The 16575-nt window shown below is 42.3% G+C and overlaps 1 protein-coding gene across 1 annotated transcript in view; it reads left to right on the top strand.

Annotated features, from left to right (window-relative positions):
- Window positions 1-468: 468 nt before the first annotated feature.
- tmem108 (transmembrane protein 108) overlaps window positions 469-16575 on the top strand; it is a 42906-nt gene continuing 26799 nt past the window's right edge. The window contains exon 1 of the mRNA XM_054623130.1: window positions 469-725. The gene's annotated coding sequence lies outside the window, so the exon portion shown is untranslated. The remainder of the gene's footprint in view (window positions 726-16575) is intronic.

Genomic DNA, 16575 nt, shown 5'->3' on the forward strand with positions numbered 1-16575 from the left:
AAATAAAAATAAAAAATGAAATAGCACAATAACAGAGCACAGGTTTCATAACACAGTGGGGCTTTTTGTTGATCTGAGTCAGTACACCTGAGCTTGTTTTCAGTCAACAGGTGTCCCACTGGCTAATCTCCCACTCTGCTGACTGTCTGGTGTCCAACAGTTGACTTCCATCCCTCCATCCCCTGAGAAGGTAACTTCAGGGTGTCTCTGTCGGGACAGTGTGGGTTTGAGCACAGGGGGAGCACGACTCCTCCGAGCAGGGGAAGGGAAAACTCTGCAGCAGTCCTCATTAAAATTCCCTGTCCGTCCACAAAAAGCCCTCCTTCAGTGGGTGGCACCGGCGTCCTGCGCGCCTCTTTAATTGCGCACCACGCATCCACCGCGCTCCGGCTCTCAGTCTCATCCATCCAGCAGCAGCAGCAGCAGCAGCAGCAGTGGCTTTGCTTACTGTGTCCCTGAGGTTTTTTTGGTTTGCACCCCCTTCAAGGCTGAGTGAGGAGAGGTCCGGCAAAAGGAGGAGGGAGGAGGTGGAGGTGGAGGCTCCCTACACCATCTCATCCCAGCGGCTTGGACACACTGGTGCGCTCCTGCAGAGAGGACGCTTCACTTGGCTCCTCGGTGCGGATCTCGATTGTTACATTGTTCTCCTTTTTTTTTGGGGTGGGGGGGGAGAACATGTGAGTCATTTCTCTACCCGACGTGACGGTGCACCTTGTGTATAATAGGTGAGTGCATCATTTATTCCTCTACTTCAGGTCTCCCCTCCTCTCTACCTGTAGGCTGTTTTATTGGCTGCGTATTGATCATGTTTGGGGATCCGATTTGTTGAAATCCTGGTTGAAGGTTTCCAGTGACAGAGCATCAAATCACTGCCAGTGCTGCATACAACTACAGTATATGGTGTGCTAGTATATCAGGGCATCATTTAATGCACTGCATGATGGAGAAGTTGAGCTGCTGCTGGTTAGTTCCTGGAAAAATCCCAATTTCACTGGTTTGTGTTTGTTTGGTGGATGTATATTTTGTGTGGGATCCAAAATGTCCAACTCTCTCTCGGGCTATCCTAAAAATGATCATGATCAATTAAGAAAATGTGCTCTGAAGTGTTTCATAAGACTTTGGTGGCACTACATTCTTGGAAAGCTTAATGGTAAAGAGTCCTTGCAGTGGCTGGCTGGAGTCCCAGTTTATTAACAACACTGGTAGGCTGGTTTACTTCCAAAAACAAGGAGTTTAAAGTTTATTCTAGACCAATCAATCTTGTAACTTGAGGATCTCTGCCCCTAAGTGCCCTTCAAGTGGTTTATTTCTCAGGCAACATGGCAGCAACAAAGCAGATAATAGGAGGAACTCTCTTAAAACGTAAGACCACCGTGAACAAAACCGGCATCACCAAATACCCCGAGCTCCAGCTTTGTTTTCAAGCACAGAGGGGATCATAAAGAGCGTAAAGTAAAGTGTATACTAATTGAACCTGCCGGCCACTCTCTCCATTGTGCCAGGAATGTTTGGTTGCCTGTTCTCCACAGAAACCCCCTCCCCATTCCTTTGTTCTGGGGGGACAATCCTCCAGTGCCATGTGTGTGCATGGGTGGGGGGAGGGAGAGGGTTCAGCGAGGGGTACTGACATCTGTAGCTGACAGCTTCCTCGGGCCGAGCTGACATGCTGTGATACCATGAATGGGTATTAGGGAGCATATGAGCAAAGCACTTCACAGTAATGAGGACATTTATTCCTCCTGCATCTGGAGAGACATCATGCAGCACAGCAAACTGTGGCAGCATTTATTATTGAATGTAGCTTTATACATAAAGATGATTTGGGTTATAGATTGCAGTTGATGAGAAAATGCTCAATGAGAAAACGTTCGCTAGTCCTTAATCCTTTTGTTTTTAAAGCGACCTTTCACTGGGTGAATTGGTTTGACATTGTCGGAAGTTAACGGTACAGTATGCTGGATTTTGGGACATCTAGTGGTGAGGTTGCAGATTGCAACCAACTGAAACTTTTCCAGTCTGTCAAGCATATAGGAGGACTACATGGTGGCTTAGTCAAAAATGCAAATGGCACAATTTAGAGCTAGTGTTTGCTTTGGCTGTTCTGGGCTACTGCAGAAACATGAATGGCAGTGCAACATAGTGGAGGACCTGCACCGTATGTAGATACAAACGGCTAAATTAAGCAAACAAAAACACAGCAATTCTTATTTTCAGGTGGTTATATACCAATTAAAACATACTTATATATATTATTTTTCTTATTTTTGTCAATAGATCCCCAATAAATGCTACACACTCAAGAATTAGAGTCTACAGTCACACCATAGTGAGTCTGTGAGGCTGTACTGAGCTAAATGCTAATGTCAGCTTGCTAACATCGTCACAATAACAATGCAAACATGCTGATGTTTAATATCATGTTTAACATTTTCACTATCTTCATTTGTATATGAAACCACAAATGTGAACCACTTGTCAGGATCAAATTTAAATGTTTATCCTCTTGGGACCGTGACAATCTGTACAATTTCATGAAAATCCATTCATTAATTCTTGAGATATTTCAGTCTGGACATAAAGTGGTGGATCAGCCATGCTGCTAGTATAAAACTCCAACGGATCTCTGGATTCAGCTTCTCAATTGTGATTGAAATCATGATCTGTGATTGTGAAAATTAAATATTGTCAGATTTATATATATTAATCGAGGAAACAGGGAGTTTTAAGACGTCAACTTGGGCTTATATATATATATATATATATATATATATATATATATATATAAACTTAGCAATTAATAAAGAGGGAAATTGCATTTAGAGGATTTTGGTACTACTGCCAACAAATCCTGCAAATTCTTTGTGACATTGTCCTGTATAATGGAAGCTAAAGTGTTAATCAGTCATTTCAACTCTTTCCTATTTGGCGGGATACTGTGAACATTAGGAAGAATTTCTAGAAGGCAATGGCTGAACAATCTCCACATCTGCTCTACAGGAAAAGTCTACGTGAACAATGAAAACGTCCGGAAATTATCAGCTTTCGCATCTAAAGCAACAGACCTCTCTTAAACAAACGTATCAGTGAAGTTCCAGGAAAAGGGAAAATCTGGTGTGTGACTCTTGCAGCAGAAAGTCAGAGCTGATGGGAAACTGTTGGGGAATGTGACCGTGGCAGTGTTGCACAGCTTTCATGCTTTTAAGTAGGCATCACTGATGACTGGTAGAGAGTGGTACACCATGAGGTGGAATGCAGGCCCCCATGGGCCTCCTCATGCTGCACAGTATGTGCTCAGGATGGACTTTACACCTTCGTCCGGCAAAACAGGATTTCACCGAAGCAATGGGAGGAAAAAGCCGGCCTGTGCCTGCTCCATTTCTTTTCCTGTGCTTTGTAAATGCCACACAGTATTAGCGAAGGCCCTCAGCTGGTTTCAAAATGACTTTAAGCCGAGAGCGAGGCACGTATACAGGAACCACGGGGGAGAGGCGCCACTCTGAAAAAAAGCAAGCGAAAAAGCAAGAAGATAAATAAGTTTCCCCCTCAGCCACTTATGATCCTATCAGCTAAAGAGCGCTCCCAAAGGACCAGACGGCTAGTTGTGCTTCAAAACGAAAAATAAACCTCTCTCTTTCAAAGTGCTAACGTTTAAAAGCCTTCATGCTGTATACATTGGTATTAGAGCAGGCTCTGTTTGATCATCGGGGGTATCCGTGCCTCAGGTAAACAAAAGTAGCAGCAACCCCACCTGCCCCGATCAAAGCATAGGTGGAGCAGATAGAAGGTAATGAATAACCCACCATTATGGTGATGAAAGGGGGCGATGGGCACGGGGGGATAAGAGTGTGGCGACCGTCGGAGCATGAGGTGTTTACAAGGGGAATTCCTCACATTCCTCAGCTGCAGCCATGCCACTCCAATCTGCACCTCCACCCACTGATGGTCACCCTCTGTGGCAAGAGGGACCCAAGGGGTGGAAGGGCCCAAATAGGTCCCTCCTCAGGAAGTAGCCCCTGATAATGGGTTATAAGGCGATTTTTGAGTGTTGCTTTAGAGATTTTGGGGAGTATTTGATAGAGCTAATAAAGCAGGCTGAGGAACAGGTGCAGTAGACCCTCGGAGAGTTAACGTTCACACACAGAGGCTTGTTTTTGCTTTTGAGGCTTTGAGTTGAAAAAAGGGATTTTGAGTTTAACCTCAAGCAAAATGGTGCAGTTTTTAATATATGTTTCATTAGGTTGTTGTTCTAATCCAGAATAATCTCACAGGTGAACCAGGTGAAGTGATGAAATTGGATTTCATTGCCTTTGTGAACTGAGCATGTGTGATGCAACAAATGGGATGAACATGACTTGATAGCTGTTTGAGTTGAGGACCACCAATCACAGTAGAAGTGTGTTTAGCCACGCTAGCAGCCTTGCTCTGGTCCAACACTTTGGTCCAGACTGAAAAATCCCAACAACTATTGCATGTAATACCATGACATTTGGTATACTGTCATGGTGCCCAGAGGATGAACCCTAAAGTCTTTGGTGATCCTGTGTATTTTCATCCGGAGCCACCAGCAGGTCAATGAAAATATCTCAACATCCTAAAACCTTTGGCATTCCTCTGACTTTTCCTGTTGTGCAACCATGAGGTTATCATTTTAAAGCGAAATGTATCAAACAATTGGAATAGATTTGCATTGAATTGGTACAGGCATTCTTTTTCCCCGGAGGATAATAACTTTGTTGATCCCCTGACTTTTCATCTGGTGCCACCAGCAGTTCAAATATTTAACTTGTCCAATACATTTGTTTATAACCAAATACCTGTTAAAATTCCAATCAGTCCAACATAAGTATAACTTAGCACGCTAACAAACTTAACTAAGACGTTGAACATCAGCATGTTAGCATTGTCACTGTGAGCGTGTTAGCATGTTGGCGTAAGCATTTAGCTGAAAGCAACGCTGGGCCTAAGTGCAGCCTCACCACGGCTGTAAACTGGTCTTGTATGACTATAGACTTATGATAAAGGTTTGTTCAGGAAAATTATAATATTTAACCTGCTTGCTCACACCAAATTAAGTCTTTAACGGAAAGGCAAAAAAGCTACATATGTAGTCTGTTATAGTACTATTTTACAACCAGGCAATAAATCACCCTGAATATTGGGATATATTTAAAGGGATTTTTAAATGAAGTGCTATTAAGTGCAAATACTTAAGAAATCTCCAGCGCCTTCTGGTATAAGGCAGTCATGAGGCTGGACTTTAGACTTTATCCCTTTAGTCCATGAAACAATTTCCAGCTTTTTCTCACAGGCAAGACCTTTAAGCTTAACTAGTCACTAATCACACAACTCTTTTCTCTCTCTTGTTGGTTTTAGGGAGTGTTTGTGTGGTTTTATGATCTGAGAGCATTTATTTTAATCAAGCCGTCTTGTCACACAAAAATATAAAAGAAAGATCCTGAAAAAGGATAAAATGTGTCGTTTTTAACACCCACATGTGAAAAGTGAAACACAGGGACTCCTCTGTAGGCCCCCTCGGGTCACTCAGGGTTTGTGTTTTAGGATCAATCAACGCATTTTTTTAATGCAACTCAGATGACCGGGTCTAATAGGATTATGGGAATAGCCTTGTTACCCCTGCAAACCCAGCCTGGGGGGGGGTGGGGGTCATGTGATGGAGGGGGACAATGCTCGCATGTGTCAGCCAGATGATTACGGGGTCTGAGGTTGGGCTCACCTATGAGGATTACTCAGAGCCTCTAATGGAGGGCAGGTTGTGACCCCGGCTAGCAAAGAGAGCAAATCAACATCCTCTCAGCAAGAAAAGTGTCCATTTGTTAAAAAGAGAGAGAGAAAATCACTAGTCTCTGGTTTCCTTGGCAACTTCTTCGATCTCGCAACACCAAAAAGCATTTCATTTATAATGTGTGAATACTTGTCAGTCCTACTTTTCTGTTACAGCTAATTGTATTCATAGTTCATTGTATTTATGGTTTTTGAGCATGCATTCAGTTGAAATCAAACCTTGTCTTCTGTCCGGACTCATTTGATCGAGGCTGCAGATTAAAGTGGCACCATATGCTGGGGGACTGAGGAGACCCCTCCCCATGGAAGGGCTTATTATTGCGCTCTATGTCACTGTCATCGGCTAATTGTTGTAGAGGATTGAGATGACGGGGGCGTTGAACAACTTCCCTATGTTGTCTTAAATGCCTGGTCATCGCTACTTTACCTTTCCACCTAAATCAAAGCCTTTTTCCCAAATACACGAACAAACGCCCTCTGCATTTGTAATCACCTTTCCAAAGCCTTAAACTACTCCTTTTTTCACGCTGTTTGAGTCCAAGTTGAGGCAGTCTGAATGCCAGGAAAGGAACATCTGGAGCCTTTGAGAATACCAAACCATTGTTTTTTCTCTTTGTGACCTGCCCATGCCGCATATGGCTCATTTCATGGCTGCTGGAGAGCCTGATTGATGTCCTGAAGAGCAGCGGGGCTGATGTGACTCATGTACAGTGCGAGACCTCGTCCAGGTCACATGAGGTAAAAGATAAATGCAAGAGGAGATGGAAGAAAAATATATAGAGTGCCAAACTGCTCTTTTAAAAAAGTGGTTTACCTAGTAACTCTTAGTCCACATAATGCTAGCAAATGAGCCAAAATGGTGATGCAGTATGTATCTGATGTCTTCTTTGCCAAAGGTGTCACGGGAGCTGACATTTCATTTGTAATCATTGCATTAACCACCTCTGGGAGAACTCCTCAAATATGAAACTATCGACGCTTGTCACCCCCAATTAGAGAGCAGTTTATGTGCTTTTGCTCCCATTCTCCTCCTCCTTCTCTGTCTCGCTCTGCGGTCTAAGAGATTCGTGTCCCCAGAGGGTGTTAAAAAGCTTTCTAGTAATCTGAGACAGCATTTACACTGAATAAGACGGGGGGAGGCGTTGGCAAATTAATTTACATACACAGAGCGGCGTTTAAATTGTAAAAAAATAAAAATGTGCGTCACAGTGGGATTTTGCGTTATAAGTATGTGTGTGAATGTGGTTGTGTTGCTGGTAGTGGTGGTGGCAGGGATGGTGGTTTGTGGCAGCTCCATCACCATGGCGACAGTGGCATTATCGTGTAGGGAGGACTTTGAAGCTGGAGTGAGTTCAGCATTGGCAGCAGAAAAAACAGCAACATGGCAACAAGAAAATGTGAGTGGACAGCCACTGGGCAGACGTCTGGCTTGGAGGATCCTGGAAATATTTTCCTCTTTTTGAGTGTCCTTCGTTGTCTTTCGCTGCTAACCTTTACAGTTGTACTTTCACATGGTTCTGCTTCTGATCCACTGAACCACAAAGTCCATGTTCGCACCCAGATCACCCCATATTTACTGAGAACAAGAGGCAGCACAAGCCAATTCAAACTGCTGCTGGGATAACTCCCCCCACCTCTTCCACCCTCCCCTAAAGAGGAGAGTGTCCTTTGGGTGAGAAGAGATGACTTGACGTTTTGGGTTTGTCAGAAGCTGCAAATAAATTGTACACCACGGTCGCTGCCCCTGCTGTTTGTGCTGTAAAAACACTGCAGCTCGCCATGGTATACGATATGTCAAACATGCTGTAGTAACTGCAATGATTTTCTCTCCCTCTCAACGCTGCGATGATAGTTTATGTATCTGGTGCTGTTGGATTTATGCCACTTTTGCTTGTTTCTTTTGCACACAGTCGGCTTAAAGAACCATACCAGCAGTGTGTTTGCACATGTTACCTTATAATCCTTAAAGAAATAGCTTGGCATTGTGGGATTACGCTTATTTGCTTTCTTGCTGAGAGTTAGATGATGAATACCAATCTGATGTCTGTTTGTTGATCACTGAGCAAGCACAGGGAGGATGTTATCTTAGCTTAGCATAAAGACTGGAAGCACGTGGAAACCCTGGCTTGTCCAAAGTTTTAAAAAACATGATGGACTGCTGTTGGAAGAAAAAGATTTTTGCGCTTTAGATGTGTTGGTTGGCATATTTTTTTTATCTTTTCATCTAACCCAGTCTTGTTTGCAAATGTTCTTTTTAATACTGCATGGATCACTAAAGCACATTAATAACTAATCTGGCACCCTGAGTTTGAATCCAGTGATACAGCCAATTAAATTAAATTGTATATTATGCTTGCATGAGGTATTTCACTCAATAAATGTGTGTTTAATACGTACACAATGCACACAGAGTGGGAGAAAGAAATACAGGCCCACAGCACATTTTTGCCCCAGGCCTCCTTGTGGGTTAATCCTGACAACAATGATGTAATTTTGATCATAATTAATAAAGAAATTGATGTTCATCGTGATGGATTATAGCATGTGAAGTGAATTTATGAAGTTGATTTTCCTAAAAGAGTAACCAATGGACGCCTTAACAGCAAACAAAGTACATCCGACATTTCAAAACATAAAGTTGCATTGTTTGCAAGATGATTGGCTGTAATGTGTAGTAAATAAGATACAACATGCAAAACCACTGGAATGATCCTGTAAATTGTGATGCAGTACAGAAGTCATCTTTTGCAGAAACTGTCACCACAGCAGCTCTTAAAAATAACGTCAGTGAGGTTTGGCCCGCTCCTCTGCTTTCCCCGGGGCATTCGCTCCATTCTTCACTCTTCCACTAATAATAGCTCCTGCTGCTCATCCCCGATGTATTGTCCGATGCCCGACATCGCACAGAAGAGAGAGGCAGCAGAGTGATGGAGGCAGCGACACCTGCATATTCTCTCCCGACCTGCTCCATCTCCCCACGGGGCCAAACATTTGACATTTAACCACGATAGCCGTAAACAGGCCGCTGGAATGCCATTGACATTCATTTTAGTCTGACACATTTTTGTCTCTTTTCAGCTCAATGGTGGTTTTAAACCAGCCTAAAGCTAAATGCAAAGAAAGAGAATAATTAATGGAATAACTTATTTTAAAAAAGGGAAAAATGCCCTACATTTACTGGTTTTAGCTCCTCAAACATGAGAGTTTGCTGCTTTTTTTCTGTTGTATTTATTGTTAAATTATTATATTTAGGTTTTAGACTGTTGGTTAAACATAACAAACAATTTGAAGACACCCTCGACTAGTTTTTCTTTTCATTTTTCACCCAGGTCATCTGTCTGAGACCCAAAAACTCCATGATATATAGGTATAATCTTCTTAATGTTGCTCATTATTTCCCCCGTTTGATGTCAGAGCAAAAAGGGCGTTTATCATACGTGGTTCATCACTCAATCATAGACTTTGTTGAGCCTACCAAACAAATCACCCACAAGCTCTCAGCACCATCCCCGCCCTACCACAGCATCAAACCACCACCTCATCCATAATATTAAACACTGCTGACTCTTTGACTGTGTGTGTGCGTGTGAGCATGTGTGGTGTCACCGATCTCATCCAAACCATGCTGAGTCCGGCTTGTTTACCTATTCATTCATTCAGCCATGAGTGATGGCACAGGCAAACCGAAGCTCTCCTTCTTCTGGTAATTAAACGTCTGTTGGTGAGACATTTTTCTATTGGAAAGCATTTTTAAAAACGGACACACACACACACACACACACACACTGACACACATACTCTGAGAAGCTGCCGGTGGGCGTCCGGGCTACCGTTGGTAATTAGCGTGCTGAGTGGTTGCACTGATTGCTTCATTATTTCTCCGATAGGCATCTGTGAGAGAGACCTTTTTGATGGATGTTGCATGTTTGAAAGTCCACACTAAAGCTCCTTATGTGAACATCACTTTTCAAACTTTAAGGTTACTTAGCAACACTGTTAATAAGCACATGCAGGTTGTGAAGTTACACCCTCATCTCTCCGGATCCTCTTGCATCAGACTTGCTCAATACGACAACAAAGCTCAATGCAATTAACCGCCGTCGTGCTGTTACTCGACATAAACACATGAATCCTCTTATATTTCCTTTTGTATGCTGCTGTTGGAGTTGTGAAAGAGATGTTTCTAAATGTAGCTACATCACAGGAGGACTTCAAAACAGATTCAGAATAATTTGTTTGTTTTGCTCACAGCGGTTCAGCGCGACGCTGTGAGCAGGAGAGCAATTATCAACCGCGTGTCCCAGTTTCACAGACGAGGATTATTTTTTTGTTTGCGACAGAAGATATTGATGGCTGTTTCTCAGTGAAGGAATCAGTCGTTGGCAACAATCATAATCATTGTCTTTGGAACTGAGGCGGTTTTCAAGATGTTTGTGGAGGGCTTTTTGAGTTTCAAGAGAAAAAGTAAAAACATGCAGCTCAGAGACTTGATTTCAGTGCCGAACAAATTATTTATTGTGTGCAAGAGAATTGATAGACAACAATTTGATTTTCATTATTTTAAAGTCATTTAACAGCAAGGCTTGTATTTATATCATGCTAAGTTAGCTAAACTAATATGGTGAACATGGTAGACATTATACCTCCTTAAAAAACATGTTAGGATTGTCAGTGTAAGAATGATAGCATCCTGTTTTTGTTAAGCTCAAAGCACCTTTGTACCTAATTACTGCCACAAATAGCTCATGGCTGTAAGTCTTATTTCAAGGTAATACGTCATGCATTTAGTATGTTCAGCTCCTCAAATGTGAACATTTGCTGCTTTTATTCCTTTGTAAAAAGAGTCTCTTTGGATTTTGGGCAAAAGAAGCAATTACAAGACGCCATTTTCTACTTTGAGAAAAAAGTGATTGCCATTTCCCACTATTTGCTGAATGTTTAATCTAATGATTGTGAAAATACTATGTAGACAAAGGTCCAGAAGAATCCTGAGTATGTGTGTTTGATTTCTCTTTTTTAGCCTCTGTAAATGTTAAATATATTTAATTTGTGTGCTTTCTCTCTCTTTCTTCAAAGTCCTTGCACTTCAGAAAAATCTGTGTCCTCAGAAAGACTTAATTGCTAATAAAAAAAATGTCGGCTCCTTCATAGATATTTCCTCACAAACAGCTTGCTTCTTTGTCATTTGGTTTGGTTTGCAAAATTGTTAAAATTCTTCCAATCCAAGTCGTGATTTGCTGCTTTTCTCATAACAATACTTGCACCACAGGGTGCTGTTTGCACCGTGATCTTCATCCAATGATTCCCCTCTGTTACCTCCTCAACCGTTACTGGACTCCCACTGGACTTTGGCCTCAGTACGGTCTCACTTTAAAATGTCAACGCTGTCAGGTCACCACGCCGTCACATCTTCAGTCATCTCCAGGTAAACATCAGTACCAGAGCCAGTCACTGCAGCTCCGTCTGCCAACGCTCCCCTTCCATCAAGTTTTACACTTCCAGGTCCAAACCAAATACTGCTTCTCTAATCATTGCCCTCTCCTTTGATGGCCGAGGAGGAAAGGTCAACCCTGTCCGGATGGAAGACCACGGGCTCCATCACTCTGAAACTGAGTCTCCTCCAGAGTCTGCCGGCATTGCATGCTTGGTTGTGTGTGTCTGTGTGTGTGAGTGTGTTTCACCGCATGCAATTTAGTCCTAATGTAATTGGCTTATTAGGCCTTTAGTCTGTTTGGAGAATTGAGCAACTGGGCGGCTCGTCCATGAGTAAATTCTCTTCACTTTCGGGCCAATTGTCCTTGTCATGTTTTTGTGGAGTTCATCTTCCTTCATCCGTCAGCCTGAATCTCATGGAGAAGGCGTAATTGATGCAATGTGTGTGCGTGTTTTGTGTGTGTGTCCGCGTACAGCGAGCCAGACACACTCTCCGGACTAGCAGCTCTTGGAGTTAATCCGTCTCACTAATAGTGGGGGGTGGAGCAGAGGAGGGAGGAGGGAGGAGGAGGAGGGAGAGAGGAGAACAATACAGCATCTCTCCCTCCGTCCTCGGACACGTGGTCATCGCCCCGGCGGGAACTCTCTGGACCTTGGACGTTCTCTACGGATGTTGCTCCTCTCGTTCACTCGTCCCAGCTGGCTCTCTGCTGTGCCGCTAACGGAAACGAGGTACAATAACCGCCCTCCCCTTTCGAAAAACATCCTTCTCCAGGGCTCCTCGTTCCTGCTATTGTCACCGGACAAGAGGCTGCGTCAAGGGGTAAAATTAGGAATGTGTGTGTAGAATGAGGAACTTCCTGGACTTTCTGAGGTGTGTGTTTAACTGTGTCTGCAGAAAGTATGTTTGCAGCCTGTGAAGTGAGACAGGAAGGGTAGAAACAATATGTATGTCCCACTTTAGCTATGCAAACTCTGGATTCCTGTATCTACCTCGTGGACATTCCTGAATGCACCAAAGGGCCGTTTTCCCTGTCCTGCATAGCTATTGTGTGGTTCATGCTATTATAATGTAAGAATATCAGATTGTATGTTTGCAGGAAAGAGAGAATTCCACTGCCTACTGTCACATTTTTGTTCCCTGACATCTTGAAATGCGTATATCGTCATGGAACAAAAGAATCTTTCCTTTTGGGGTTTCCTTTGTTAAGAAAACTCTGCATATTATCTTTCCAAACACTTTTGGGTTGTTAAAGAGTTGTCGTTAAACCAAAGAGTGATGTTGTATTGTCACATTGTTTCATTTGAAGTGTTTTTTAGAGAGCCAAAGAAGTGAAAATTTACAGTATTATATTTGAGCAAGTTCATTCTTGGTCTTGGGATCAATATGTTTGTTTTTGGTCCTCATCAGCTGTTAAGATAGTAAATTATTTGGTGATATATCCAGTATTTCATAACGTAAAGCAACAATATGTTTTTAATGTAAAATCTCTTAAATGATCTCAGGACCTTTTGATTTGACCCCACATGGTTCCCGATCCGTAGGATGGGAACCACTCTTCTATTGTGTTAGTCTCTTACATTACACAGCATCTTTAATAATAATGATAACTTGAGTGCCATCAGACTTCAAACTGCTCTGACACAACTCTAACAGCCCAGGGTTTGTTTTTCAACCCTCAGTATGTTGAAATAAGCACAAAGTCCCACCCTGTTAAATCTGTTATGCTGATCTGAAGGGATTAAGCTTGTTTGTGATATCATGCCCTCTTTGTTTTTGGCAACCCGGGCGTCTTATTTTGCATGGAGTAAAAGACCTAGAAGAGTTTCACGCCCAGAGGGTACAACCCTTTTGGTTTGTCATCTTGCATAACTACATCTTTTTAATCACTCACCCTCGAAGCAAATTAATTTGCTTTCATGTTCATGCATGATACTTTGTGAGATGACATTAATCATTTAGACGTGCAGCTCAAATTGCGTCTCTTCTTACATACATGTGAGTATCCATCCTCTGATCAGAGCTCGTCTGGATGTCAGGGCAGTTCAGTTTAAACTTTATCGATACATAAGTCATCGTTTCTTCTGAGGCCATCGGACGAGACCACTAACTCTCCTCCCTCAGAAATGGCTTCACATAGGGGACTTCTCGGGAGAAGCACTTTGACAAATGGTCCTTTGCAGTTTAATGTTGCAGCAGTTGTGCTGCAGTGAACTAATAGTGCTTCTACTCTCACTGGACCTGAAGTTTTGACTCAGTGTGTCAAAGCCTGTGTTCTCGCTCTCTGTGATGAAGTATCGCTGGCGTTAATTACCGATTCACCTGCTCTTGTTTAAGAGGGTAAAGTTCAGGAAGGCCTCGTGTTAACTGAGATGCATGCTGGGAGGCTGCAGGATGGATGGTGGCTCACAGCACCCTCGGCATTGCAGTGCTGTGTCATGCTGTTTTGCTGTGGCGTTGGCTTGTCTGTTAGTCTCAATTTAAAACCTCTGGAGAAGTGTCTGCTTTTATTGACGATCTGGAGCTAAAAATACCTGCTGCCTCACCAATCAGAGCAGAGAACAGGTGGAGCAGTGAGATGATTTGATGAGATGTCCCATGGATGTTGCTAACTGTTCTCCAAATCTTGACAAATATAGAAGAGCATAAACATACATCTGATACATGCATTATAAATTAGAGTTGCACCGAGCAAATACTAGTAGTGTTAATATACTGATTATTCTTTAATGATGAATTCTTCATCTTGTTCATCTTCCTTGCTACTTTCTTTCACTCAAGTTTAATTCTGTGCTGAAATTATTTTACAAGTCTGAGCATAGTTAAAAATAATTTGTGACAAATGAGGCAAACGTGCAGAGTTTTATTCAGGAGGGTGGCTCTTCTCTCGTACAGATCAAATATGTGATTTCTTAAAAACGGTTGTATATTCACACACAAATTTCTATCTTTTGCAGTTTGCATGAATTCATATTAATGCTCCCACTCAGATGTAAAATCTTACAAATAAGTAATTCAACCTTTGAGAAAAACATGTGACTCTTAAAAAAAAATCTTCTCCAGTTGAGTCATTCTGTTTCGGCCGCTGGCTACTCTAGCCGCCAGCAGGTCGGCCATCACCTTCGCTGGCAGAAAGTGAGGTGTGACAGGTGTTCGACCTGCTGCAGACGGGCTGTCAGATGGACTCCCACGTCACCGGCTGTACTTAAAATCTGATGTAGTGCTAACCTCCACCCCTCCTGTGCACGCAGACGTTTTGTACATCATACATAGCTTTCCTTTTTCTTAAATAAAACCCTAAATTTAGTCAATAGTACAAAAAAATCTACAAGTGAATTGACCTCTGGAACATTTCACTGCATTATTCCTTTTATCTTCTCTGCAGCAGTCACATTCATACAATAGTAATGATCACTCACTGTTTTGATCTGTCTCTTTCTTAAACTCAAAAGGCTTTCTGGGCTGAATGTAGCCCGTAGGTGCAGCAGGCCGGGCAGGTGTGTCCTCAGATAAGATTTCTATCAATTTGATGTCAGAGTGTCGTCTCAGGGCTTTTCAGGGGTAAACAGGGGAAAGTGAACGCTCTCTTATATTGACTCATTTTTCTGCAACGCTGAATGTCCCTCTGACTCTGTCGTCAACCATCTGTAGTTCTGCTAATCTTTATAATCATAAGTCTTTCTAGTGCTCAACAATTTCTCAATTACAGAAATGTCACTCTTCAGTTACATTAGCAGCTTGACTTTTTCTTTTGTGAGATGACATTTTCATTACGACCGTTACGTATGAGGTAGCAAAATCAAGACTTAAATTGTGTCAAAATTGCACACTATATCCTGAGTTTTTATTGTATTTATACAAGAAAAAATGACAAATGAAAGTAAAGCTGCATCGATTGTGTTGTTCTGTTGACTTATTATGACCATATAACGTTTTTATGGTGAACCTGTCAGCCACGGAGCAACATTGGCATCCATTTGCAACCAAGAAATATCTTGCTGCTCAATCAAGACATCATTTTTGGTGCTGTGCAGAAAGCATTGAGTGGGATTTTGTAGCTTTTTCACTAGAAACATCTACCTCCTGCTGCTGCTGATGAGAGCAGTAAAAGTAAACCAAAACTGTAACGTTAACTAAAACAACAAGCAGAAAGATGGGTGATAATGCTCTGTAGGTTTGTCACCATGAGCTGCCCCTTTGACATTACATATAGTAATTTGATCCAACATATGTTGTGCAGACAAGTTTCATCTATGTGCTGTCACTTAAAATGTGCACAGAGATACACACAGCTAGAATAACGGTTGAGATTTCTTGTTTACTTGTTAGTTCCTCATATATATATATGTATGTCCCATAATTACCAGCTTCCAGACGGGCATCTTTCAAACGCCCCCTTTGGTTCAAGGGACTCAGAGCATGGAAACCAAGCGTGAAGTAAAGATGAGAGAAGAGGAAGAGGAGGATACTTATTCGGATGAAAGCTTGACATGACATTAAAGAAGCGGGGAGTAAAAAAAGATGGGAGATGAAGGAGAAGAGAGGCCCTACTGCAGGGCTTTTTCTACAACGTCGAGCTCTTCGTTAGAACCGCTGGGATCACTTTACGGAGCGGTAACAGCCTCCCCCGACTTCTGGGAGTAAAGACAGCCGTGCACATGCAAAGTTAGTCTATCATCCTCAGCCTGCCAAGGATCCATGCCTGGAGAACACACAGCAATGAAAGTTATCACTGAACAGACTCTCAGTGAACCGCTCGTCTCAGCCTCTGGGAAGTTAGATGAAGAGCTGTAGTCAAAACCACATTAGCTGAGTTGAAATCATTTCTGAAAATAGTCGTTCTTAAAGGAAAAATAATGCTTTTGAAGTTAGAGAAAGAAGGAGAGTCAACAGAGGTGTATCTATCCAGCTGTGATACAATCTTTGACGGATGAGGTCAAAAACGTCATCAAAGGTCTCCCAACCTAATTTCCTGGTGTAAATTTAGATCTTTGACAACCATTACAGGGAGGATTATGTGCTTGTTATCCATTACTGTGGCCTCATTGAGCGGCGCCGGTCCGATAATCAATGTGGCCAAGCTCGACAGGCAGACTTTACATATCAGTCTGTCTGACAGTTTGCAGCCGCACCGTGAGATGTAACGGTCTAGAAGTCAAAGATGAGGCTTTGATAAAATGTTTTTCCCCGGCTGTTTTTTAGGTATGAAAGAGAAAAAAGTGTAAAGAAAAGGTTGTGTTCATTTTAGCAAACAGATTTCTGAGCTCCATATGCAGTCTAATTATTCACTTATTCTCAAAGCTGCAAGAGTCTTGTAAAAGATATTTTTTTACATTATT

This window comes from Anoplopoma fimbria, chromosome 21 (assembly GCF_027596085.1).
Source record: "Anoplopoma fimbria isolate UVic2021 breed Golden Eagle Sablefish chromosome 21, Afim_UVic_2022, whole genome shotgun sequence".
Taxonomy (NCBI): Eukaryota; Metazoa; Chordata; class Actinopteri; order Perciformes; family Anoplopomatidae; genus Anoplopoma; species Anoplopoma fimbria.